Source organism: Ambystoma mexicanum, unplaced genomic scaffold (genome assembly GCF_040938575.1).
Source record: "Ambystoma mexicanum isolate Mex_15411 unplaced genomic scaffold, UKY_AmexF1_1 Mex_scaf16, whole genome shotgun sequence".
Lineage (NCBI taxonomy): Eukaryota > Metazoa > Chordata > Amphibia > Caudata > Ambystomatidae > Ambystoma > Ambystoma mexicanum.
Window position 1 is genome coordinate 1,943,580 of NW_027182391.1, and position 27,279 is coordinate 1,970,858.

Sequence of the window (27,279 nt, forward strand, 5' to 3'; positions counted from 1 at the left end):
GGTTGGACATGGGTGGGGGCCTGCTGGCAGGTTCCCCACAGTGCTGGGGGGTGGGGGTGGTGGGAGACATGGGTGGGGGCCTGGTGGTGGGTGCCCCTGCACTGCTGGGGGGTGGGGGTGGTGGGAGACATGGGTTGGACATGGGTGGGGGCCTGCTGGCAGGTTCCCCACAGTGCTGGGGGTTTGGGGTGGTGGGAGACATGGGTGGGGGCCTGTTGGAGGGTGCCCCTGCACTGCCGTGGGTTGGGGGGGTGGTAGACATGAGTGGGGGCCTGGTGGTGGGTGCCCCTGGTGGCTGGGGGGTGGGGGTGGTGGGAGACATGGGTTGGACATGGGTGGGGGCCTGCTGGCAGCTGCCCCTGGTGGCTGGGGGGTGGTGGGAGACATGGGTGGGGGCCTGCTGGCAGGTGCCCCTGGTGGCTGGGGGGTGGGGGTGGTGGGAGACATGGGTGGGGGCCTGGTGGTGGGTGCCCCTGCACTGCTGGGGGGTGGGGGTGGTGGGAGACATGGGTGGGGGCCTGGTGGTGGGTGCCCCTGCACTGCTGGGGGGTGGGGGTGGTGGGAGACATGAGTGGGGGCCTGGTGGTGGGTGCCCCTGCACTGCTGGGGGGTGGGGGTGGTGGGAGACATGGGTTGGACATGGGTGGGGGCCTGCTGGCAGGTTCCCCACAGTGCTGGGGGTTGGGGGTGGTGGGAGACATGGGTGGGGGCCTGGTGGAGGGTGCCCCTGCACTGCTGGGGGGTGGGGGTGGTGGGAGACATGAGCAGGTGTGCAGGGTAGTCCCCTGTGGTGTGTGCTGCCTGCAGGGGCCGTGGAGGGTGTACAGGTAATGCCTGGGAGCACACAGCCAAATCGCGTGTGGAACTTCCCGTGCACCCCTGAAATCCACGTACCCGGCCAAATCGCGTGTGGAACTTCCCGCGCACCCCTGAAATCCACGTACCCTGACTAATCGCGTGTGGTACTTCCCGCGCACCCCCGCAATCCACGTACCCGGCCATGTCGCGTGTGGAACTTCCCGCGCACCCCTGCAATCCACGTACCCGGCCAAATCGCGTGTGGAACTTCCCGCGCACCCCTGAAATCCACGTACCCTGACTAATCGCGTGTGGTACTTCCCGCGCACCCCTGCAATCCACGTACCCGGCCATATCGCGTGTGGAACTTCCCGCGCACCCCTGCAATCCACGTACCCGGCCATATCGCGTGTGGAACTTCCTGCGCACCCCTGAAATCCACGTACCCGGCCATATCGCGTGTGGAACTTCCCGCGCACCCCTGCAATCCACGTACCCGGCCAAATCGCGTGTGGAACTTCCCGCGCACCCCTGAAATCCACGTACCCTGCCTAATCGCATGTGGGACTTCCCGCGCACCCCTGAAATCCACGTACCCGGCCAAATCGCGTGTGGAACTTCCCGCGCACCCCTGAAATCCACGTACCCTGCCTAATCGCGTGTGGGACTTCCCGCGCACCCCTGAAATCCACGTACCCTGACTAATCGCGTGTGAGACTTCCTGCGCACCCCGGTATACACGCACACGTTTTTTTTTTCTTTCACCGCGTGTCTGTGTTTGTGGGTACCCCTTTGCAGGTCATTTGTCCTGGAGGGCCACATTATTCGCCATTCATCATGGCTGTATATAGGTGATATATGTTGGCGCACCTTTTGGCGCACATTTCTTCCAGGCGCAGAGACGCTACCGCCTGCTTTCTTGTGGCGGTCGTGTTTGTGCCTGTGCGCTGTTTTGAGCGTGCGCTTTTTTGCCCTATTGTATTCCATGAATACGTGTTGTAGGCGAGCGTGTGGGCGTTCCGCGCACTTGTACCCTGTGCTTCCCCCGTGACGCCCACATTTTGGCTAGTTGTTCCCCATTCCGAGTGTTACGACCCGTGTTACGCCTACTTTTGTTGCGTGCGCCGCGCTATGTGCGATTTTCGCTGTGGCCTGTGCGATTTTCGCTGTGACCTGGCGCACGCCGTTAGATGGCCTGTGCGCCAACGTGCGCCGCGCACTTTCTTATCGCACATCCGATGGTCTTCTCGCGCACGGCCTTCCATGAATCGATGTGCGCTGCTTTTCGTGCGATTTTCGCACTTGCACTGCGATTTTCGCTACTCCACTGCGATTCGCACGTTTTTGGCCACTTGTGCCGCGCTAATTATTCCATGAATCGGCCTCATAGTGTTTACGGAATAAGACAAGAATTGGATGACTCTGCTGGAATGGTGACGTTCACTATAAACTCACAAGTAGATCCACAAGAATTTCTAATGTACTTACTACAAGTACTCGAAAACAAAAACATACCTATAAATGAAATGTTCCAGATTTCATACATGTGGAAACATACATGCACTCTATGCAACAATGTGACAAAGGAACAAATCCCTAAATAGTGATTTTTGTATGTATCCATACCTTATTGTGAATCCATGCCATTTCAGCAACTTGTACAAAATCCAAACCATGGCAGATTATGTACTATCTGCAATTCAGATAATCGCTCCACCTTACTGATACATACACATAGTAACTACATAATACTAATGCTTCTACGTTACAATGCAGATGGTATCAAAAATAACTGCAAGCTGACTGGATTCACAAACGGTCAAGTGTCACTTGGTAAGAAAACCTTCACAACAATAGGTATAATCTACCACGCAGGAGCCACAACCAATGCAGGTCACTACACTGCATATATATTAAAAAAATGTGGATGGTTCGAATGTAATGATAGTAGCATTACTCTAAAGCAGAGATTACCAGCAAATCTTACAAACGCTTATTTAATCTTCTTAAAGCCAAAACTTAATAACTAATCTGTACTTCAACATTAACAAAAATGTAATTAAAATACTATAAACAGTTAGAATACGCCAACAGGTATCTAACTGCCCAAGATTGTACAACAACCACACAGACAAATGAATACCACTGAATTGTAACAAAAAATACAGAGTTAGAATATGCCAACAGGTATCTAACTGTTTCAAAAATAGAACATTAACCAGAAACAAAAAGTGAACACTCAAAGGAAACAAAGAAATAGTTTGTAGCATAGCAAAGAAAGTTTTTTTTTTTTTATCCGACAAGGATTTTTTTTTCCCCCAGACCCAATGATTTGAAAAACAAACACAGAAACTGAGCAAAAGGCACAGTACACTGGTTTGTAAAGTAAATCTGAGGGTAAAAAAAAGCTCAAATGTCTATTACACAATGTAATAAGTCTTTATAAAATACAAACACTAACATGCTCTTTTCTTTTATCACAGAAATTGAAAAAGAATATTTTCACCAAGTACTAAAGTCACGTAAGAAATATATTGAATCTCAACAAATGAAACAGTAAGTATAATTTCACACATTTCATACTTATTCGAATCAATACGTGTGATCTATGGCTGTAATATGGTGCAGTGGCTGTGGGCAGGGCCTAGAGTCTTGGATGTATAACCTACGGCCTACGGCCTGCGGCCATGAACCCAAGACTGTAGGTCCTACCCACAACCACCGCAGCATATCACACCCATTGTGGCTTATAACTTCAGTACTTACAACTTTGGTCTTGGGCGATGCCTATGGCCATGCACCCAAGACTCTACATCCTGCCCACAACCATCACATTATATGAAACCCACGCTTGCTTGTAACTTCACAGCTTATAACTTTGGTCTTGGGTGCATGGCATGCGGCCATGCACCTAAAACTCTAGGTCGTGCACACAACCACCGCACCACATCACACCCATGCTGACTTATAACTTCAGTGCTTATAACTTCAGACTTGGGTGCATGGCCTCTGGCCATGCACCGAAGACTCTAGGTCCCGGACACAACCAGTGCAGTATATGAAATCCATTGTAGCTTATAACTTCAGGGCTTATAGCTTTGGTCTTGTATGCATGCCATTGGGCTATACATCGAAGACTGTAGGTCCTGGCCAAACCCACCACAAGATATCACACCCATTATGGCTTACAACTTTGGTACTTAGAATTTTGTGTCTTGTGTGCATGGCCTTCGGCCATGCACCCTACACTCTAGGCCCTGCCCACAACCACCTGATAGATATTCAATTCTATGGCTGTATCTATGGGTGTGGTATGCTGTGGTGGTTGTGGCCAGGGCCTAGAGTCTTGGCTATATGGCCTACGGCCTACGGCCTACGGCCATGCACCCAAGACTCTAGGCCCTGGCCACAACCACTGCAGCATATCAGAACCATGGTGGCTTATAACTCATTGTCACACCCATACAATGAACCATTTTAAATGCGGCATATACTCAATTTGCACCCAAGACTTTAGCCCCTGCCCACAACCACCTCATAGATATTTGATTATATGGGTGTAATGTATGGGTGTGATATGCTGCGGTGGTTGTTGCCAGGGCCTAGAGCCTACTGCCTACGGCCTGAGGCCATGCACCCAAGACTCTAGGCCCTGGCCACAACCACCGCAGCATTTCACACTCCACCTTCCTACGGCAGGAGCCCTCTCCCCCCCCTAGAAGCCAGAATCTAGCCCCAGCATCTTGCAAGCGCGGGCACACGGAGCAAGGCCTGCCTGACCTTGTCCGCACGGAGTGCCTGACCCGCCAATGCCGGGCACATCGCGGCGCCACAACGAGGCTGAGGCTGCACTCTCCATTTGAATTCTGGCATCCGCCGGCAGGCGGAAACGCCGGCTGCAATGAAGGCCATACAAAGGCCTGTTCCTGCGCCTGTTTCGCGCATGAGAGCGCGGCACGGCCACCCCCCCTGTTCATTTCACCATTCACCGACCGCCTTTTGTAATGACTGAGGCAAGTAACTCGAACCAAGTAACCTTACAACAGGAGAACTTATTGTAAGCACTTTGCCACCGTCCTGTAAGCTAATCGTATTTATTTAAAGTACTGACGCTGCCGCAATACGACTCCCCTTAGTCTGCATATATAAGCATTCAATTTACATTGCTCACCAAGAGGCATCGGGGACATTACTGTATGCATGTTCTCTTAGCCACCAGTATTTGAATGTATGTCAGACTACCATTGGAACTCTTGAACCTAGGCATATCTTGATTGTATTGTGCTTTATGGTCACCAATAGACCACTTCTTGATTGCGCTGTGCCCTATGGTCACTAGTAGACCACTTTATGACTGCACTGTGCGATGCATCTCCACTATTGACCTCTGCCTACCATTAGTGAACCTGCACTAAGTTGCTGATGTATACACATTAGATGCCTTCAAATCCTTAGCTCTCACCTCCATTCCTATCTGACTACTGTATTTGAGACATATGCCTATTTTGAATCTAGGTACCACTGCCTACTGCATTTGTACCACATGCCTAATTTTGAATCTAAGTGCTACTACCTATCTTACTACTGTATCTGTGCCATATGCCTGATTCTGAACCTAGAACCTAGCCACCACTGCCTATCTGTATACTGCATTTGTACTGCCCTGGATTGAATTGCACAATTTGAGACTGTTAGGGAAGTGCCCCAAGGCCCTCCTAGACCTTATCTCCTAGATAGTATCCACATTGCTACTCTGCTCACTTAACGTTAGCGTTGATTTGTAGAAAATGCTAACTGCATTACTCACCTTCTGTGCAATGGCCACGCTCGCATCCCCAGACATTCCCACTCAGGATACCGACTCAGGAGCCACCCCCCCCCCCTTCAGTTAGGCACCAGTCCTCCCAACGACTCCTACATAGCAAACTACTATTCTGACCCTTCTTGCCCAAGGTATTATCGCAGGCCAGGACTAATAACCCTTGCCACCTGCCCTTGCCCTACCACCGAAAGAAATAACAAACTTCGCACTAGACTCTCCAAACTATATGAGCCGCCCCGAAGACTCCTTTCTGACTCCAAATGCGAATCCAAAAGCCACCATACTAGAAAACCTATTGCCCTAAACCACCAGCTTGCCTCCCCCACCACCAAAGGCCCTACCATTCCCATAACCAAGCCCAAACTTAGCTCTATACAAACATCTCGGTAAAAACGGATGAACATTCCTATAAAGGAGCTCTCCTAAATACAAGATCATTGGTCGCTCATGCCCTTGATATAGCAGACCTAATCATTAAAGATAAACTAGATTTCATTGCTCTAACTGAAACTTGGCTCCACAATGCAGCAGGCCCGTCTCTAATGCTGGCTATCCCAGATGGCTATACCATATGCAGGCAGGACCGGGTGGGCAACCGCGACGGTGACATTGCCATCATATCCAAAGAAAGTTTAGCTCTCAGACTAGCCCCGACCCAAACCCTGCAATCGTGCAAATCCCTCACTGCCAAACTCCCTATAAACAACACCCAATCCCTCACCATCCACCTGGTCTACAGACCACCTGGTCCGCTCGGGACCTTCGAGGAAGATTTGCATAGCCTAATATCCAACAATGCAAAATCCACCTCACAAATACTAGTACTAGTTGACTTTAACCTAGGATTCAACGACCCAACAGACATACATGCCTCCACCATAGCCAATGCTCTTATCACTCGGACTTTCACAAAAAGTCAACCTACCCACTCACCCGAAGGGAAGAACCCTAGACTGGGTTGCTGATGCTAATTGCTCAGCGGTCATCTCCTCTACCACACCACACTCTTGGACAGACCACTCTCTGGTCTCATTCAACCTACTGACCTCCAGACCACCCACCACAACTGAGTCACTGGCACCGTCCTGCCTAACAAGAAATAAGAAAAATTTAACAGTTGAAAGAATCATCCCAGCCATCCTTCCAATGCTAAACGCACTGCCAGACAACCTAGATCCCAACTCACTAGTTCATGAATATAATAAAATTATGTTAACTACCATGGACAAAATTGCCCCACTTAAACTTCGCACCAGCAAACCCAAAACTCATTTAAATAAATGGTACACACCTGAACTCAAAGCCCTTCGCCGAAGAGAAAATGTGAATCTGCTTGGAAACTATGCCGCTCTAGTGAAAAGAAAGCCCTTCTCAATACGATTTCTCGTCAATACAAAGCTGAAATCTGCCTAGCTAAACAGAACTCTTATAACATTCGCATTGCCAATTCCAACTCAAGTATGAAGGAACTCTTCTCCATACTGAAGGAACTTGAATCACCCATTACCACACCCGACACCTGCACTAAGGACCAGACTTGGTGCACAGACATCCAACAGGCACTAGCAAATAAAATAAATACCCTACAAAACAAATTTCAACTAAAAAAAGACTCCTTAAACCTCACTAACCCTCCTACACCTCTGCCTAACGCTTCACCAAGCACACACACTAACTCATTCTCCTTTTCTAAAACTACCACCTTGGAGGTCGAGAAAATCATACTTTCTCTCAAACCCTCAAATTGCAAAGGCGACATCTGCCCTGCACACATAATCAAGGATGCAGCCAGAGACCTGTCGCCATTCATCTCCAAACTCATAAACACCTCCTTTTCTTCAGGCAGCATCCCCTCCAACCTAAAACAATCCTGGGTGCTCCCCCTTCTCAACAAGCCGACACTTGATCCTCTCATCCACACCAATTACCGCCCTATCACCACGGTACCCTTTCTACTGAAAATCCTGGACAAAGTGGCCTACGTCCAAATCCAAAAATACTTAGAACTACACAAACTACTAGGCTCCAGACAATCAGGTTTCCGCCCTTTACACGGTACGGAAACAGCCCTCATTGACTTGAAGACCCAAATTGATGATCTGAGGGACAAGGGTAAGACAGCACTCCTCCTCCTACTTGATCTCTCAGCGGCATTCGATCTTGTCGACCACAAGGTCCTCTGCAAACACCTGGAATAAGCTCCTTTCTGAGTGAGAGAACAATGAGAGTCTTCTCCCCATCAGCAGCAGCAGACCCCTCTCCTATTACGTGCGGAATCCCGCAGGGCTCATGCGTCTCCCCCACATTATACAACATCTTCACCAAACCTCTGTTCGACGATTTGGATCTTCTGAGTGTCACCTACACTAACTATGCAGATGACACTCAGATTCTCCTCCCACTTTCAGGGGATCACAGTAAGGACAGAGAGTTGGTGAATAGGGTGTATCTCATCATTCAGGCATGGATGGCATCTCATGGCCTATGCCTGAATGATGACAAGACAGAGCTTATTATCCTTGGTACCCCCGCCAATATCAACAAACTGGGCCTTGAATATGCCGAATTCAACATAGACGGCAATATCATCAAAGTATCCAAGGATGTAAAAACCCTCGGCTTTTACCTGGATGCCACTATGTCATTCACTAAACAGGTCAACTCACTAGCATCTAGCTCCGCGTATACCTGCAAATTAATAAGAGCAGGCAGACCTTTCCTATCCAATGATAGCTGCATGATCTTGGCAAGAGCACTCATACTCTCCAGGCTCGATTATTGTAATGCCCTATACAGTGGTGCTAACAAAGCTATAACCCATAGGCTACAAATCCTACAAAATAACGCCTTGAGAGCTGCCCTCGGCATCAACAAAAGAGAACACATCTCCAGTACCAGACGCCAACACAAATGGCTCTCCACTGACAGTAAAATCAAACTAAAGGTGGCCTCCCTAACCCATAAAGCCCTCAACAATGCTGCCCCGAGCTATCTGATGGATAAAGTAAAAAGAAAGTCATCCATCAGAGAAACAAGAACCATCAATTCCAACTGTCTGATAATCCCCAGATTCAAACTCTCCACCATCGGAGGTAACAGCTTTCCTGTGAAAGCTGCTACATTTTGGAATTCTTTGCCACACAACTTGAGAGCCGATCAACCTTACTTGCTTTTTAGAAAGAATCTCATCAGTCACTTGAACTCCAACAACTCTTGTATTTAACTGTACATCTTAAACCTCTGTACAGATACTGATACTCTCTGCTTGCTTTCTTACTTTTCTGCAAACAGCATGTACATACATGTATATTTCACTCCTTTGTATAGATATTGATATTTATTATGTGTGAAGATTTTGCATATTTCTTATTCCTGTAATCCTTAATTTCATATATCTACAACTTTTACCTCAACTGTATATTTCTGTAACATTGTAAGCTTTGAATATTCTTCTGCCTGCGCCCTGCTGCCCCTGGGTATGGTGCGCCATACAAACAAACAAACAAACAAACAAACAAACAAACAAACAAACAAACAAACAAACAAACAAACAAACACCCATGGTGGCTTATAAGTCATTAGCACACCCATACAATGAAACATTTTAACTGCAGCATATACTGATTTTGCACCCAGGACTCTAGGCCCTGCCCACACCTACCAGATACATATTCGATTGTTTGGGTGTGATATGCTGTGGTGGATGTTGGCAGGGCCTAGAGTCTTGGGTGTATAGCCTACGGCCTACGGCCATGCACCCAAGACTCTACGTCCTGCCTACAACCACTGCACTATATAAAAACCATGATGGCATATAACTTCAGTGCTTATAACTTTGTTCTTGGGTGCATGGTCCTCCCCACAACCACCTGATTGATGTTCGATACTACGGGTGTATGTATTGCTATGATATGCTGCGGTGGTTGTGGCCAGGGCCTAGAGTCTTGAGTGTATGGCCATAGATATTTGAATCTAAGGCCGTGCAGTATATAAAACCCATAGTGGCTTATAACTTCACTACATATAATTTTGGTCTTGGGTGCATGGCCTTTGGCCATGCACCCAAGACTCTGGGCCCTCCCCACAGCCACCTGATCGATATTCGATACTATGAGTATATCTATTGCTGTGATATGCTGCAGTGGTTGTGGCCAGGGCCTAGAGTCTTGGGCGTATGGCCTACGGCCATGCACCCAAGACTTTAGGCCCTGGCCACAACCACTTCAGCATATCACACCCATGGCGGCTTATAAGTCAGTACCACACCCATAGAAACAAAAAAATGTAACTGCAGCATGTACTCAATATCAATATTCCCTAACACCACGCGAGTCCTTAGAACAGTTTCAATGTGCCTGCGCACAGCACGGATGGAAATATTATCCTTTCGAGACCCCTCATTTACAGTAATCACAAACATCCCGGACAGTGCGGGCATGGCGAATACATCATTAGCACCTGCCGCCTAAACAAATACAGTATTTCACCCATCTCTTACTCTCTAAACCTCCCCAAGCACTCTGACACACCAAGACACTCTCCAAAACAGCATTTCACCTCTGGTCGACGCCACGCTGTCGGCGGATCCAAGATGTCGGGCGCATCCAAACAATCTGACGCACATCACTCCTCACTGTAGCCAATCGAAGGACACGTCACGTGTCTGCGGTCATGACGCGAGCCCCTTAGCCAATCGTTATCTTGTCCGCGGAGCGAACAGGGAAGTGTGACCGTGGTGCAGACATAGATATCACAAATTTTTTGAGACATACATTTTGGTGGTTTTAAGTGAAACTACTGGACGGATTTTCGACAAATTTACAAAAGCATGCTTTCGGGACCAAGCTGCTGCTCCTGCCGCAAATTTGGTGACAATCCGTCCAGCGGTTTGGGCTGTAGGCATGCGCAAAGTTTTTGCCCCATTCAGTCAATGGGAAAGAAATACGTTTTGGGACCCCCTCTATAACTTTTCCCCCCTGGACCAAACCTCACCAAACTTTGCAAATAAATTCAGAGTGGGCCATATACTTTTTTTGCAAAGTTTGCCATGTTTTGGTGCTTCAACGTATAAGCGGACATTGCACTGACTATACTTTGCAGCAGACATGCATTTTGACAATTCTCTCTCATGGACAGTGTTATCATCCCGTGATATTTATATCCTAGTTGGAGATCAAATATATTAATGTTGCATATATGCAGGTGGAAAAAATAAAGGACATGACGGTCTAGTGTTTGGGAATGTAGCACACACGTAATCACGGAGCGGAAACCAGCGCGATAACAGCCGGACAACTGTGCTTGGAGTTCTAAAGGTAGACGTTCGCTGCGAGAGTGTTGCGATCAAGTTAAGGCAGTTACGGTGAATGAACTGGTCCTCGTATTCGGGTTACATTAAGGGAGTGCTTGGGTCTTGGGCCATAAGCCAATATTTGCCTTTGTTCTTGAAGACTGAGAACGAGGGTTCTAATCTAAGTGAGGTAGGTATAGAGTTGCATAGTTTGGAATTGAGCACCGGGAAACTGGCCCCATCAGATTTTTGTAATTTGAATCTGGGTATGTTGTAAAGCACAATGTTGCAGGGTGCAGTGGAGGACAGGAAGGACCCATGAGTATGGGGGAGTGGGCAGAAATGGAGGCAGGGTGCGGGAACATACTTCCACACATTGTTTATAAACATTTTGACCACTGAATCCCTCACAATCTTTTAAGGAATAATTGGGGAATAATTTGCTGTAGGTGAGTGACAGCAAGTCACCACTGTTTCTGTACCTCTGCGCATATGAAGAGAGAAATGCATTCTACTGTGACCCATTATGTGTTGTGCTCAAATAGGACATGCATGCACGCACAGCAGCAATATGAAGGAACTGAGCTGAATAGCTGATAAATGACTACCTTGTAATGTCGGCATGCAGCGCATGTTTAGTGACTAGAAAAGCAAGCTGACAAGAGGAAGATAGTGCCCGCACTCGCCCTTGTTACCCTTTTTCTCTGCAAATGCTCCAGTGAGTAGTGTGTCAGCGCTTTGCATGTTTAACACCTCTCCGCAGGACGCAGATCATGGAACACGTTCTGAGATGTCTTCATGCACGTCTCATGGTCCTTTTCCTGCGCATACTTTGGGGATTCTTTCTCAGTCTCAGCATTGTTACAGAGTAATGAGCATGTGCGCATGCGTGAGCCTCGTTTGGGCTCACGCATGCACGTTTATAATAAATGCGTCTGGAACGGTAGTTGCCGCCGAGAACTCGCAAACCCCAGACATGTCCAAGAATGAGTGACCAAGACGGTGAAGCAGCGGCACCTGCGCAAGTGTCACGTCGACAGCATGGCACTCTGGCACTGATGCTGGAATTCTACACATCCGGTCCTCCCTCCCAAGATGGGGCCCAAATGGCTCATATGGATCAAGAAACTGGACATGTTCTTCAGAACGACTGGGGAAGACGACGACGACGCCAAAGTGGCGACGCTGCTGTACTCAGCGGGGACCGAGGTGCTCCGCATCTATGAGTCATTGAACATTCAGGTGGTAACATATGACGCCATTAAGATTGCTCTTCAGAATCATTTCATACCGCTTTTGAATGTGGACTTTGACCGATTCGTGATGTGTAGTGAAAAGCAACATGACGATGAGTCCCTGGACGATGAGTCCCTGGACCAATTCTGTGCGTGACTGCGCCAACCGCCAACTGTCAGGCACATGCAGATGGGACAATGATGAAGCGATGATAAGAAACCAGCTAATACAAGGGTGCAATTTGAGTAAGCTGCAAAGGCAGATCTTGCAGGAGCCTGGGATGACGTTGGCTCAAATCCTAGACAATGGCAGGGTATATGAACTAGTGGAAAGCAGAAGGGCAAGAATGGACGCAGCCGTATGGCCAAGCAAAGGGGAAGAGGCTTTTGCCCTAGGAAAGGCCACTCCATCGAAGTCTCGGTGGAGCCAAAAACGTCAGGACACATCCCCCGCCCAGAGCATCCCAGCAGTGTGTCAGTACTGCAGTTACGATCTACCACACACAGAGGACTGCCCTGCAAAGTCAAGATTATGTGGCAGGTGAAACACACCAGGCCACTACGCAAGGATGTGCAGAGCTGCAGCGCCAGTGATGACCCACAGGGGCCCTGCGAGACCGAGCAGTGGACATTTCAGGAGGCCACGGAGCATAGCCACGCTGGAACAAGACACGCAGAGACTCAACATAGCTGAAGAGGAAGAAGAGGACGAAGAAATATTTTTCATATCCAATATAGCTATGGGAGGCAAGAAAAGAAGGCAACCGACCTGCATAATAGACATTAAGGGCATCCCCACACCGGTCCGCATAGACACAGGTGCATCCGTGTGCGTTCTGGCCACTGAACACTAGAAGGTCCTCCCTGGCCCACCACAGCTGGAAAACTCGAATTTACAAATTCGGGAGCGACACACCGCTGCTAATCCAAAGGTCTTTGTCGCACAGTTACCCATGGCCCTAATGCGATCAAAGCCAGGTTTTATGTGACGGATGTCAGACCACATTTGCTCCTAAACTGCGCAGCGTTCAAGGCCCTGAACATTGTTCATTTCACGCTAGCAGTGTACCAGTCAGACATTGAACAGCTCCTAAGCAAGTTTGGAAGCATCTTCCATGGGCTGGGCAAATTAAAAGCAAAGCCGATTTGCTTGCAAATTGACGAGACTGTAAGGCCCACTGCCCTCAAGCACAGGAGGATACCCTTCCATTTGAGAACGCAAGTGGAGAAAGAGCTGCAGACTCTAATTGAGATGGACATTATCGAGAAAGTTGAAGGGCCCACGCCGTGGGTATCGCCAATTGTAGTAGCGCCCAAACCCAAGCAACCAGGTGCTATCCGCATCTGCGTGGACATGAGGCTGCCAAATGTGGCCATAAAAAGGGAGCACCACATTACCCCAACATTGGATGATATTGTCAGTGAGCTGCAAGGGGCCAAAGTGTTTTCAAAGTTGGACCTACGTTTTGGGTACCATCAGCTTGAACTTCACCCGGAATCACAGTACATCACGACCTTCACGACCCATGAGGGGTTATATCAATTTAAGAGACTCAGCTTTGGCGTATCCTCCGCCGCCAAAGTGTTTCAAAACACCATTAGGGGAGCACTGGCCGGCTTGCGTGGGCTCCTCAACATGAGCGACGATATTTTAGTGTTTGCGTCATCGGAAACGGAACACATGAAGAGGCCAGAACTGACCCTGCAGAGATTGAGCAAACTTGGTCTGACGTTACACCGAAGTAAATGCAAATTCTTCAGAGACCACATAGAATTTTTCGGATTTGTCTTTCACGCAGGGGGAATATCGCCCGACCCGGAAAAGGTTTGCGGCATTCGCGAGGCCGCAGCACCAGAATCACCAGAAGAAGTCTGCAGCTTCCTTGGAATGGTGAATTATTGCGGCCGATTCATCAAGGGACTAGCGTCGCTCTCGGAACCCCTCCGAGCCCTGACAAATATTGACGTGCCATGGACATGGGACAAAAGGGAACAAAAAGCGTTCCAGGACATCAAACTGCACTGTCAGACCGGGACACCATGGCATACTTTGATCCAGCGATTGAATCGGAAATTGTGGTGGATGCCAACCCCGTAGGCTTGGGGGCTGTACTGCTGCAGGCAGGCGCACAAGGGAACATGTGTCCAATCGCATACGCGAGCAAGGCGCTATCTGAGACAGAGAAAAGATACTCACAAATTGAGAGAGAAGCGCTGGCAATTTTATGGGGCTGCCGACACTTTTGCCTCTAGATCCTTGGGAAGCCTGTGGTCGTGGTCACAGACCACAAACTCCTGATCCCCATCATGGCCGGGGCATCCTCGAAACCTCCCCTACGCATTGAACGCTGGATGCTGTCACTCATAGAATATGGGGTGAAACTTCAGTAAAGGCCAGGGACAAACAACCCTGCTGACTACCTGTCCCGCCATCCTAACAGCAGACAGGAGCAAGGCCAGGGAGAGGTCGTGGCATGGCAGGAATTAATTTACAATGTCGTGGAGGTGGCCATGCCAGCTGCACTGTCGAGAGAAAGTGGCGCCAGAGCGTCAGACGAAGACAAAATATTCAAGGTCATCCAGTCAGCCATCAGGAGCGGGGAGTGGAAGGAGATCCTGAACAACAAAGCAAGGCGAGAGGTGAGAGCGCAACGGGATTTGCAAGCGCTGTGGAAGGTGAGGCACAAACTGTCGATTTCAGAGGAAGGCCTGCTCCTGCGCGGCCGACAGATAGTGATCCCATGTGCACTCGTGCCTAAGGTGCTTGAAATTGTGCATACAGGCCACCAGGGGTCCACCAAAACCAAAGCAAGGCTGAGGCCGAAAGTGTGGTTTCCAGACCTAGAAGAGAGAGTGGATGAACATGTGCAGAGAAGCCTGCCGTGTCAGGCCGCAAGTCCAGCAGAAAGGGCACCCCCCATAAATTCCATGGACTGGAGCGAACACCCGTGGGGGACAGTACACGCAGATTTTGGCTCAACAGGCAGAGGAATGTACTTCTTGGCTGTCATAGACCAGTGGTCAAGGTATCCCGAAGTAAAGCTGGTAGAATCCACTGCGTGTGACAACACAATCTTAGCCCTAGAGAAAATGTTTGCGACCCACAGGTTTCCGACCGTCCTATGTTCAGACAATGGGCCACCATTTATGGGGAGTCAGTTTGCAAAGTATATGGAGGAGAGGGCAATACAACACAGAAAGGTGACACCCTTATGGCCCAGGGCGAATGGAGAATTGGAGAGATTCATGAGGACTTTAAACAAGACATTTTGAATCTCTGCAAATGGAGGGGGGAACTAAGGAGAAACTTGATTGAGTTCTTGCGGGAGTACAGAACAACCCCCCATCAGTCCACTGGGGTTTCCCCAGCGGAGGCCCTGTTCAGGCGATGCCCAAGAGGTCTCCTCCCTGAACTTGAGGGGAGAGCACCAGGAGTGATCGATGACACAAGGGTCAGACAAGAAAGAATGGCCAGGAATGAGGAGCGAGAGGAGACACCTACAGAAGAAGGAAGTGTCGGTGGGCGATACCGTGCTGGTGAAGAACTGCCATCCCGAGGAGAAACTGTCACTCACATACGAGCCGCAACCATGGAGAGTGACACACGTGAGAGGTTCAATGGTAACCGCTGCCAATGGGAGAGGGACGGTAACCAGGAACAAGTCGTTCTTCAAACAGGTGGACTCTGGTCAGGAGGAAAGGCCGCCGGAAGAGGCACCTGAGCCGGGAGCAAGGGAAGAGCCGAGGAACCTGGACCCAGTGAGGACCACCGCCGCTGCCGACCTTCGGAGTAGCAGTCGGTAGCCGGCCAGACATGGTCGACAACCTCCAGCTCCATTCAAAGACTACATCATGGACTCAGGGGACTGAGCGGGCCCCAGCCAGAGTTAGGCGACTCATGTTGCGTCTGTATTGTTTGGTTTCTGTTTAAAGAAAAGGAGGGATGTTACGGAGTAATGAGCATGTGCGCATGCGCGAGCCTCGTTTCGGCTCACGCATGCGCATTTATAATAAAAGCGTCCGGAACGACAGTTGCTGCCGGGACCTTGCAAACCCCAGACGTGTCTCTGAGTCTCCTTATTGGTAGGCGTGTGTGTGATTGCGAGACAGCCCAAGGTGCTCCTACTGGTTAACAAGCATGTGCCATGGATGATCATTAAGTATGAGCAGTTTGTTCCCTTTCCTGCCTATACTTTGGGGATTCTCTCTCAGTCCCAGCATGTGCCATGGAAGATCATTGAGCATGCGCAGTGTGTTCCTTTTCATGCGCATACTCTGGTGCTTCTCTCTCAGCGCTCAGCACGTGGTTTTGCTGTCTCAGAGCCCGGCATGTTGACACCTCTGCGTAAGACTTTGATCCTTGAGCATGCGCAGTTTGATCCACGAGTCACGTGTGCCCGGCTCATCGTGCTTTTACTGAGCTTGCTTTGGGGATTGTATCTCAGCACTGCGCATGCTCCGGGAATCAGTATCTGAGCAGTGCGCATGTTTGTTCTTCAGCTTTGCCGATGCAGATCTTTATCTCGGCCAATCAGCAGTCGCTCTCCGAGGTGGTCCCGAGCGGGGGATGGGCTTCATTTCGTCTTCCTGGGACATCAAATACCACGTTTTTAATGTGAAATACATCCAGCAGTGGAAGTGTGCTGGAACCAAAGAGTACGACGTTCCTTTTTTTTTAAAGAGTACTTTCTTTTTAAATGCATCCCTACTGGCGACTCGAACTTGGGCCTTCCCGATATCAAGCCAGTGTAGCCTTGCACTGCTTTATAATCTCTCACGTGTTTGAAAGGGATCATTTATTTCAATAGACTGCGATATAAAGCCCGGTTTGACAGTGATCTGGGTCTGCCTATGAATGCTTGTAGGATCCTGTTTGCAGGCAATTGGGGGCGGGGGTTGAGGGGGTGTGCATGCATGTGGCTAGGCATGCTCTTTAAGAGGTGTGACCAGTGAAGGGGAGGCTGCATGAAGGTGCAGGCTGAATGGGACAATGACACACTAATGGCGGTCATTTAAATCCATTTTCTTTCGTTTTCTTCACTTTTACTAGAACTGTTGTAAAACACAATGTTGCAGGGCGCAGTGGAGGACAGGAAGGACCCATGAGTATGGGGGAGTGGGCAGAAATGGGGGCAGGGTGAGGGAACATAATCCTCTTGGTGAGAAAGCAATCCTCTTTTTTGTGTTAACTTGTCTCTGCTTGTCCTTCATAAACCTCCAGTTAATCCTGTCTGTGTACGTGATGGAGGATGCATTACTGGGCAGGGAGAGGAGATGTCTTGTGTTCGTAGTATTTAATTAATAACGTAAGAATGTCTTCCATTTCTAGATCTACACACACTATTGTGTCATCCTACTCTGCACAACGTAAGAAGCAGAGGCACTGAAAGGTAAATAACTGCTGTAGTTTGTTTCTCTGCACAGGTTGCTCTATGCTTCTGAGATAGCCTGTCTCCCGCCCAGCGTTCCTGGACCATTCATGTCCCCTTCTCTCCTGTCTTGTCTCCATTTCTCTCTGCTGCCTCATCCTGGAGGTGGTGTCCAGATCCAGGTTTAGGGTCCATATGTGTGGCCCAGTGGACTAATGCATTCTCTAGAAAGATCCATGTGTGTGTCCTATAGTCACTGGTCCACCCAGCCCTGCATCCATCCAAGATTAACAGAATGAGTACCGCTGAGTTGTGTAACAATGAACATCTGTTAGCTTCTGTCTATAACACCAAAATGCACCATTGGGGGGGAGGGGGAGCTGCACTCTACAAATACACCTATTATTTTATGTTAATACATTCCCCTGTGCCTTCCTATTAATTAATAATTTGCTATTGGACCTGTATGGTGGATCACAGCACTTTGCTATAGGGGTGGAGGAGTGGAGTTCTACAAGTGAATTAAATAGGCACATTGGTAGCTACAAGTAATGTTGGTTGTTCTCCTTCCAGATCACCTGGGGAGCAACGGAACGCCGGATATGCACTTGGACATCTATCTAGGTGTTGTTTCGTGTCTAGGCATGAATGAGGGAGCATTCTGGAGTGGAATTGAGAGCATGAGGTAGAGTCGATGGAAAGGATGGTATGGAGTGCAGAAGTATGACCGACCCACACTCCCCTTGCCTGCCCACCCGCTAGAGGGGTCACAGCATGAGGTGATTGAAAAGGAAGCCCGATTTTCACGTTTGTGAAGGGAGGTGAGTCAAGGACAGTGACTTGCTCGCTTACAGGCATTCGTGAACGGTTAGACATTCAGGTGATCAGAGTATTACAGGCTCCTGAAATCATCTGTATCCCTTATTTATTAACTTATTGTCACCAGTTATTGGAAATAATGACCCACTGGCATTGTTAGGTGGTAGGGCCCCCTATTGGCTAGCATCCCATGTGCATTCCTGATGAAGACCCACTTTGAAGCACTTTCCCACACATTGCCCTGGGAGGCAAGCTCCAAGATGTGGCTCCCTAAACTGTGCCTAAGTCTTCATCAAGTCCTCGCAGCTCACACCCTGCAGGTACTGTTGCTAACAACAACATGATTCAGTCATAAACGTAATGAGCTCTGCATGACGTGCTATGTGAGGGATCTAAAATCCTGATATTGAACCATCCTGGCAGGAAGGGGGAGGGATGGACCTCACCCGCTAAGGCCTCAATCACTGATGTGACAAAGGCTCAAGTACCAACTACCTGCTCGTTTTGAAAATTTTAATTATGTAATGCCATCCAATTCATTGTTGAAACTACTAAAGTGGTCTGTCTAGGATATTGAATGGGCTACTAACAGATTGTCCAACTCTCGTGCTGCGGGCTCCAGATTGCATACCATCATGTGTCTACAAGGCTGACCAGGCCTTTTGGGCCAAGATTTTGAAAATTAAGTTTGATAAAATGATTAGTTCAGCAACACTTCCAGAGTCATGGGTCACTTCCATTCTAATTCCAATTTTTAAAAAAGCCAACCCAGAAAATGCTCGGCCAATCTCAACTGATGCTGCAGCCAAAATATTTTAGATTCTTATTTTAGCTGACCTTGAAAAACATCTCGCACTACATAACATATACTTGAAATATCAAATAGGCCTCATATGGTCTATGAACACAACTTTGCCACAATAATGGCTCATTTGTTTGCAGGGACTAAATCGAAAGAACTCAGTCCAATATACTTAGCCTTGCTATTCATGTCTGCTGCATTTGATACTGTAGTGCGCAATTTACTATGGTCAAAGATGTCCAATTTAGGCATTCCCCGAGCACCTGATTCATTGGATTGCAAAATTCCACTCTAAAACTTCTTATAAGACACCGAATTACCCAGGGGGAAGCAGTTACGGGCCCTGTAATGTCATATCTAGGATTTAAGCAAGGATGCAATCTGGCAGCAACGTTGCCAGATTTAAGCAAGGATGCAATCTGGCAGCAACGTTGTTCAATTTATATCTGTGTGATATGGATGCTATTTGGAAGACCTGTAACATGTTTGCTGCTCCATTATGTTCCTTAAGGCTACATTGGATAGTATTTGCCGATGACATTGTCTTGTTCAATCTGACTCCGTCAGGTTTGCAAAAGAAGTTGCAGCTTTTTGGTGAATTTGCATTACAGCATAATTTAAAGCCAAACTCTACAGAGACCAACATTATGGTGTTTGATGCGGGCAAACAACTCAAAAAATGTGTATTGGAAAACTGAGAGGGAAGTAATATCTCACCCTCTTAAAATTACATATCTTGGATGTAGATCAAGTAATACTTCCTCTATAAAATCTTTGGTTTATTACTTACAATTCAAGGCAAGACCTCTACTAAGTCAGATGAAAATCATTTTTTCAAAATATTGTCAATTCTTCCTGATCCCGTTATTGGAATTCATGGCCTTAAAGGTAGAAACAGTTCTTTTATACTTTTTGGACATATGTTTGCTTAATTTAGATCAACAGCTTAATACCTTACAAGGACGACTACTAAAATCTGCTCTTCATCTTTCTGCTTCCATCCCCAACTGTTATTTTTCATCATGAGCTGGGAATAATATCACTCTCATGCAGATGAGATTGAAGAGCACTTTCTAATTACAGTAGAATTCTTGTTCCACCTGGCAATTCCATTTATCACGACTTACACCAAATGTCAAAGTGCTGTAGTTCACATTCTTTTATGGCCATTAATGCAAGGATGCTACTAACATTGGATGATATTGGGGTCAACACGTCCGATGTACAGTTGCGTCCTGGTTAGGTTAAAAAAAAAACTTTTTGAACGCGATTGGTCCAGGACTTTGGATTAACTCACCAAGTTTAGCACTTATAAAGAATACGCTAAGCTTACCCGAAAAAGGGATGGCTGTTGTTCTTATTTAGCAATTTTTCCATGTAACATCTCACACATGCATTTTATGCGCTTTAAAATGAATCAACTGCATACGTGGGAAAGGACATTACACTGGGGTGAACCTAAGGACAGGAGTAAAACTATGACTTGCAGATTTCCAAATTGTGTTGAACCAGAGGAAACACTAAAACGTCTCATATTGGAATGTCCTTACTTTAGAGAATCAAGAACCACCCAGTTGAAGCGATTTGTCGATATTGACTATGTTGATTGTATGGATTCCCTGTGGAATCAGATGATGCTTGGTCAAGGGAGAGCCTTAATTGCATTAGTTGAATTCTTAAAGCTGATTGAAAATGAAATATCAATTTTGTAATCATTGGTATCTTTGTGCACTTTAAATCTGGAAATGCTATTGATACGTTTTATTATCTGTTAATGTTCCTTGTAACGTTGTGATATAGGATGTATTCAATCAAATTATCTCATTTCACATCTGTTATTCTCCATATTGTGAACATTGTATTGTGAAGTTTGTATGTTTTTTTAATTTATCTTAATGAACTTTACATTTTTATATGTAAGTAATTTTGTAAAGGTTTATATTAACCACAAACAAATAAAAAAGAAAAAAAGGCTTTATGTGAAATATAGCATTAAGGGTCTTGGTTTTAGGCCAGAGTAACCTGACCTTGTTGTTATGGTACCAGCTGCTGCGGGGAACTTGGATATTTTGGAACCAATATATTTTGTTTTCAGGAATAATCTCTCTCTCTTACACATACCCACACTCGCCTCACTGTAAATCATATGCCGTCAATTACATGTGAAAGTGGGCAGCAAAGATAGGTAACCCTACTCGTTTGCCCTTGTGAAAAATAGTATATAAAATAGTCCCAATGCACTGTTGAGGTAGGAAGGTAGAGAAAATAGTCTGTTAAAGATGACTTGTTCCTGTGAAGAACAGTATATAAAATAGTCCCAATACACTGTTGAGATAGGAAAGTAGAGAGAATAGTCTGTTATAGATGGTCGTTCTTGTGAACGATAGTCCTCAGCAGCAGCAGAAATTAGTGTTGTATGTGGTAGAATGTATACCAGCGGACCTATATATGTAGCAGCGCTAGATTTAACTAGTGCGTTTGACTCCATAATCAGAGAACTGTTATGGACGAAAATGCTTAATTTGGAGGTTCCTCCACGAATTGTGCAATTGCTTGCGATGCTGCATCTTGACACCACTTTTCAGAGTCACCAAAGCTGAGGCTCTTACTTCTCCAATTGCTACTGCAACAGGAGTGAAGCAAGGTGCAATCTTACTGCAACCTTATTCAATCTTTATCTTTGTGATATGGAGCGAATATGGGACGATTACAAAATGTACCCTGCAAAATTGGCTGGCTTGAAAATACATGGGCTATGCTTTGCAGACGATATTGTCCTGTTTGATACTACCCCTTATGGGTTACAAAACAAGTCAAATGCATTTATTGAATATGCAAGGGAGCATAACTTGGTGGCAAACTCTTTGAAGTCCCAGATTATATCTTTTATTGTGGCTTTATCACGTTTTCTATCTTGCATTGAACAAAAACGTACCCAAAAAAATCCCAATGAACATCGAAGGATTTAAGAAAGAGTCAAAAGGATAGAAAAGTCCTTGGCTACTGTCTATGAAGAACTATGAGATGAAGTTTGATTTTAAGTTATATGAAAAAGAGATAGGGAAGGTGGTGAAAACATCAATGTACCATAAATTCCTTTTATATGCTTTATAATCTTGGACAATATTCAAATGAGGTTTAATATGGAAAGATGTATGATATTATTTGTAGTTCATGGGTTTTAATGAATACATGTTAAATTGTGTGACATTTATGTGATGGTATTTTTGAACAAAATGAAGGGGGAATTTTTCTATTTATGGCTTTAAAAAATTGTGTTAATTGGTAAAAATGTGTGAATTTATGTTGTAAGTTTGACAATTTATTTTTTTGATATTTTGTATAAACTAAAAACAACTTTTAATTAAACAAAAGTAGTTCAGGCAAAAAGAAAATGTTGAGTCTCTAGAGCCCAAACATTAAATTCCAAAAGCTTCAAAATCCATGCAGACTAAAGATGTGAATATTAACCCCTCCCCTGTGGCCATAATGGAGGAAGTTGTCCCAGCTCGATGCTCGTCCTCCAGCTCTGTTCTACAGTCCGAAGGCATTTCTTCAGCATTCACAAACAGCACTGCCTGCCTCTTCCTAGAAACTGGCTTTTTATAGTTTTAGCACACTTGTTTACCTAAAGCCTAAAGTTTTTTTGTCTATAAAAGCTTAAAGCTTTTATATGTCTATGTCTAAAAGCCTGATGCTCTTTTTTTCTCCATACCCATCAGTTGTAACACCTTACCTGAGGTCCTGCGGGGTCGGCGCGATTTCCCAGGGAAAAGCAGAGGCACAAGTGATGATAGCACACAGACTCCAAAGTGGGACTGGATAGCAGAACTGGAATGAAACAGCCCCTCCACCCAGGTCCCCCAAAAGAAATGGGTTTCTATGTGCTGAACCTTCTTGTGGCAGAAGCAACCCGTCATGTAGTCTGTAATACCTGGTTGCGAATTGCTCTGCCTGCATGGAGGAGAGAGAGAGGTAAAAGCAATGAGCGTGTAACCTAGGCTCCAACCCTTGTCGTCCCCTCCTTTCCCTGGTTTCTTTCCCCTTCCATCACTGATCTTTACCTGGTGGTTTTGCAAGGGGCTTACAGCGTGGTTTGATAGGTAATTGATGAAAAGTTTTCTGGTTGCGTACAAGCGGGCCTGCCGCAATGTTACTGCCACTCTTCATTAGCTTTGCTATATCGACACCCTTCCATAAGAACACTGTTACTTCACACCAAGCATTTGTTAACAGACAAAGGGCCTCATTACACGGATGGCGGAGAACCATGGCGCTATTAGCGCCATGGTTCATGCTGGTAAAATACTGCCACCGCCTTGGCGGAAAGGGGAATTACCGCCCTATTCCAAGGTTGGCGGGGCGGTAATTCCCCCTTCCACCATTGCCCTTCCCCATTCCCATTTTTGCCCCATAGGGCATAATGGGAATGGGGAAGGCGCTAATTGCGGTACCGCAAATTGCGGTACCGTAATTAGCTCCCTGGGCCCCTTTGCGGGTTGGTTTTTAACGCCTGCAAAAAGCAGGCATTAAATCCCACAACCAGCAAAGGGACCTCGTAGTAAGGCGGTAAGGATTTACCGGTACCGGTATTTTACTGGTACCGGTAAATCCTTACCGCCATCCGTGTAATGAGGCCCAAAGTATTAGCGTAAATGTCGAATGCACTTCTGGCAGTCAACAGGTCTCCAGCAAAGTTTTACAGATAAGAAGGTAGTGCCCAAGTGTCCAAAGCACTCCAGCACACAACAGGTCTTTCAGATATTACAATGGATTCAACTTGCATGCACATGCTGCTCCATAGCACTTATCTGCTTTTTTTCTTCTTTCAGGTCCAGAAACTGTGCAGAGGGAAGGGGTTCATCCTGAAGCCAGACGGTAGTCCGACTAATGAAAAACATCCAGGAAAAAACAAGGGGGCAATGACGTAGGAAGAAAGCACGCCACCTAGACCGGGTTGCTAACAGGTAAGCATTACTCACTTGAACTGCGAACATCGAGCACGGATGTTATGGCGAATTCTCAAAATGTGCTAATTTCCCTTACCTTGTGAGACTCCCAGCAACTTTACTGGATTTCTAGGATTTGATTTTTTTACCTGGGAAGAGTGTGAGCCTTTTTTCCCACTCTTCCATGCATTTTGATGTGTGTTTTACTTTTATGTTCTTTGGTTATGGAGTTTTAAAACAACTCCATAGGCATCATCTTTTTCTGTGTGTCACACAGCATCTTCAGTGCAGTGACACAGGGATGTCTTTCATACTTCCCCAGGTTTAAATATCTTCTCTGGGACTGACTACTGTCTCCCAGAGCATGTAAAGTTAAATTGTCTTAACTAGTCTCTTTAAATGTACATACCCAGCACACACTATCTACCAATAGAATGCTGGAGGGGTTGCCTAGCTTCCCCTTAGTCAAAACATTAATGTAACAGTCAAATGTTACCTTTTCCTATTTTAAATGGCTGGTGGCAGTGGTTTAGATCAGCTACCGTGATTTTTCCCGACCGCTAACACCGGTAGCTAAAAATCGGGTCAGCCATGTTTTTCAATACGGCGCCCCAGACCTGTCTGTAAAAAAGACAGACTCTGGTCATCTTTTTTCGCCATTTCTTTTAAGAAAAGTCCTTCTTGTGTTTTTTTCTGCGCACCAAACCAGGTTTGCTCCCTTTGTTCGTTGGCCTTTGGCGGGCTTCAGTGCTGAAGCCCTTCTCTGGCGCCTGAGTGTCTTGGGTGGACAGGATGTGAGGGAGGTGCCCAAAACTCCCTGTGCTTAGTCTCCTAGGAGACCTGAATGCACTCTGGCGTGATTGGCCAGGTGACTGTCCGGAAAAGCAGGTCCCTGGGACGTGGAAAGCTATAGCTTTTCTTCACTAACAAGGTACTGTGCAAACGCGCCTCGGAAATCTTTTCACCCATTGCGAAAGTTGTTTGAAACTTTCTCAACTTTGAAGGCTTGTCCTTCCCTAAATATTCGTCAAACTTTTTGCCTAGCCAAATCTTCTAAGCTCTGTGGAAAAGACTTAACCGTTTACTACCAGAACTGTGCTATCCAATACAAAGGGCCTCATTACGACCCAGGCGTTAACCATGGCGCTAATAGCGCCATGGTTAACGCCGGTATTTTACCAACTGCGCCATGGTGGATGGCGGAATTACCGCCCCTTTCCAAGGTTGGCGGGGCGGTAATTCCCCATTCACCATGGGCTCTTCCCCATTCCCATTTTTTCCTCCATAGGGCTCAATGGAAATGGGGAAGGCGGTAATTACGGTACCGCAAATTGCGGTACCGTAATTACGACCAAGGTCGCTTTGCGGGTCCCGTACTTAACGGCTGGTAAAACCAGCCGTTCAGGTAGGGACCCGCAAAGGGATCTCGTAATTAGGCGTTAAGGGTTACCCCTTAACACCAGGGTCGTAATGAGGCCCAAAGACACTTAACCATTGACTTTGGCCCAGGCCTATGAGATGAATTGCTGGTTGTAGTTAATTGAAACCCTTTGCCCTGCCTATGAATGTATTTGGGCTGTCTATTCTTATAACCTTGTCTGTTTACCCCTTTTGAAAGTATCTGAAGTGCCATTTTGCTCCCACTTCAGGGGAGCTAAACTTGTTCATTTACGTACCGGTTGTATATTTGTGGTTTATTAGTGTGTGATATTGAGCTGCTCTTGCTAGTGTAATGTTTTCAAACTGACTGAGTAAATACATGTATATTCTTTTACCAAGAAACCTTGAGTAAGTGTTTGTTTGAATCACTGTATTAGTTGGTCCTTTGTGTAACTTGTTCTACTGCTCACTAAACTCTTGAGATAATCTGGCTGCTCAGCCACTGCTACCACATTACTGAGTAGTACAGGCTTGTACCAAAGGTGAAATTGTGCTTACACTTGTAGTCTTAATTGTGTGTAGTGTTCTCAAAGGGTGCTGCACATGATTCTGCCTAACAACGGATTGCAGAGTGGAATGGTCTTTTATAGGCTTTGTTTCCCAAGATGATGGGCGGCTCGGCATTCTGAAAAAAAGGGTAGTTTCATCTCTGTGCTCAGACCGCAGCATTCCAAGACAAACTAGCACACAGAGCCCCTTTGCCTCCAGGAGTGGTATGGCTTAATACATACACAATATGGCTTCCTTTGTGAGTAAGGAGTGTACTGTGCCTCCCCTTCCTGGTGTTTTATGTTGGCTGGGGGTTAGTGTTACGGAGAACCTGTCCCTCTTTTGCTGCTCAATCCTGACATCAGTCAACAATCTCCTTCATAGGAGCCCTAGCCCAGAAGCCTGGTAGTCCATTGTAGTCTTTCAGGACTTAATTATTGTTATCAGAACATTGGATACTATTAACGAAAACAAAAAGAACTATTGAACTATTGGAACACATCCCAGACCATTGGGTTGCTGCCCAGAAGCTAGACTAGCCATAGTGTACTGGTTGTTCCAAAACTACTGATTAGCCTGGCACGAAACCCAGACTTCCACAGTAAACAGTACCGCCTAAACAGGGAGACCATCACCAAACTGCTGGCCACAATCCAGGAGGACATTGGGAGCAGTATCAACATCCGCACAGCTGTGCCCCCACTGGTCAAGCTGGTTCCATGGTCCTACACTACAGCACACTGCTGGGATACATGGAGAGGCACAGAGGACAACGGACATGGATATTGGGTGAGTACAATCAGCTCCACATATGCACAGTGAAGCACCTGACAAAAGATTGGGGGGGGGGGGGAGTTAACACTGACGCATGGCATGGCAAGTGAATGCACTAGCAGCACCCAACAAGCACCCACACCAACAACAGGGGATAGCAAAGGGCGCATTCACATGTTGGACACACGTGGACACACACGCTGACGTACACATACTGCAGCAATTAAAACACACATGACCCCATGTACCACAACCACACTACAGCACCCAATAGCAGGCTAGCCAGTGCCACAGCCATGTGCCCATATGCATCCACCTGGGTATGTTGACACGCTGCCCCTAGAATAGTAGGGTAGGACACAAACCAACCCAGCATGTCCCATGCATGAGAGCAGCACACAGCCACCAGGGACACACCACTGAACAACCTCCACAATGACACAGGGTGCATGTGCAGGCAAAGGAATGCATGACACCATTGATAAAGGCTGT

General features: G+C 46.9%; 1 protein-coding gene and 1 pseudogene across 2 annotated transcripts in view; one reads left to right on the forward strand and one right to left on the reverse strand.

Moving 5' to 3' along the window:
• The window catches only part of LOC138554396 (zinc finger protein 585A-like), a 497,760-nt pseudogene that overhangs the window by 157,679 nt on the left and 312,802 nt on the right, over positions 1–27,279 (reverse strand).
• Positions 16,663–27,279, forward strand: part of LOC138554394 (zinc finger protein 268-like) — a 44,849-nt gene continuing 34,232 nt past the window's right edge. The window contains exons 1-4 of one of the 2 annotated variants that reach the window (XM_069642592.1): positions 16,663–16,801; positions 17,475–17,535; positions 22,858–23,110; positions 23,968–24,102. The gene's annotated coding sequence lies outside the window, so the exon portion shown is untranslated. The remainder of the gene's footprint in view (positions 16,802–17,474; positions 17,536–22,857; positions 23,111–23,967; positions 24,103–27,279) is intronic. The other variant, XM_069642591.1, reaches the window with a different exon arrangement.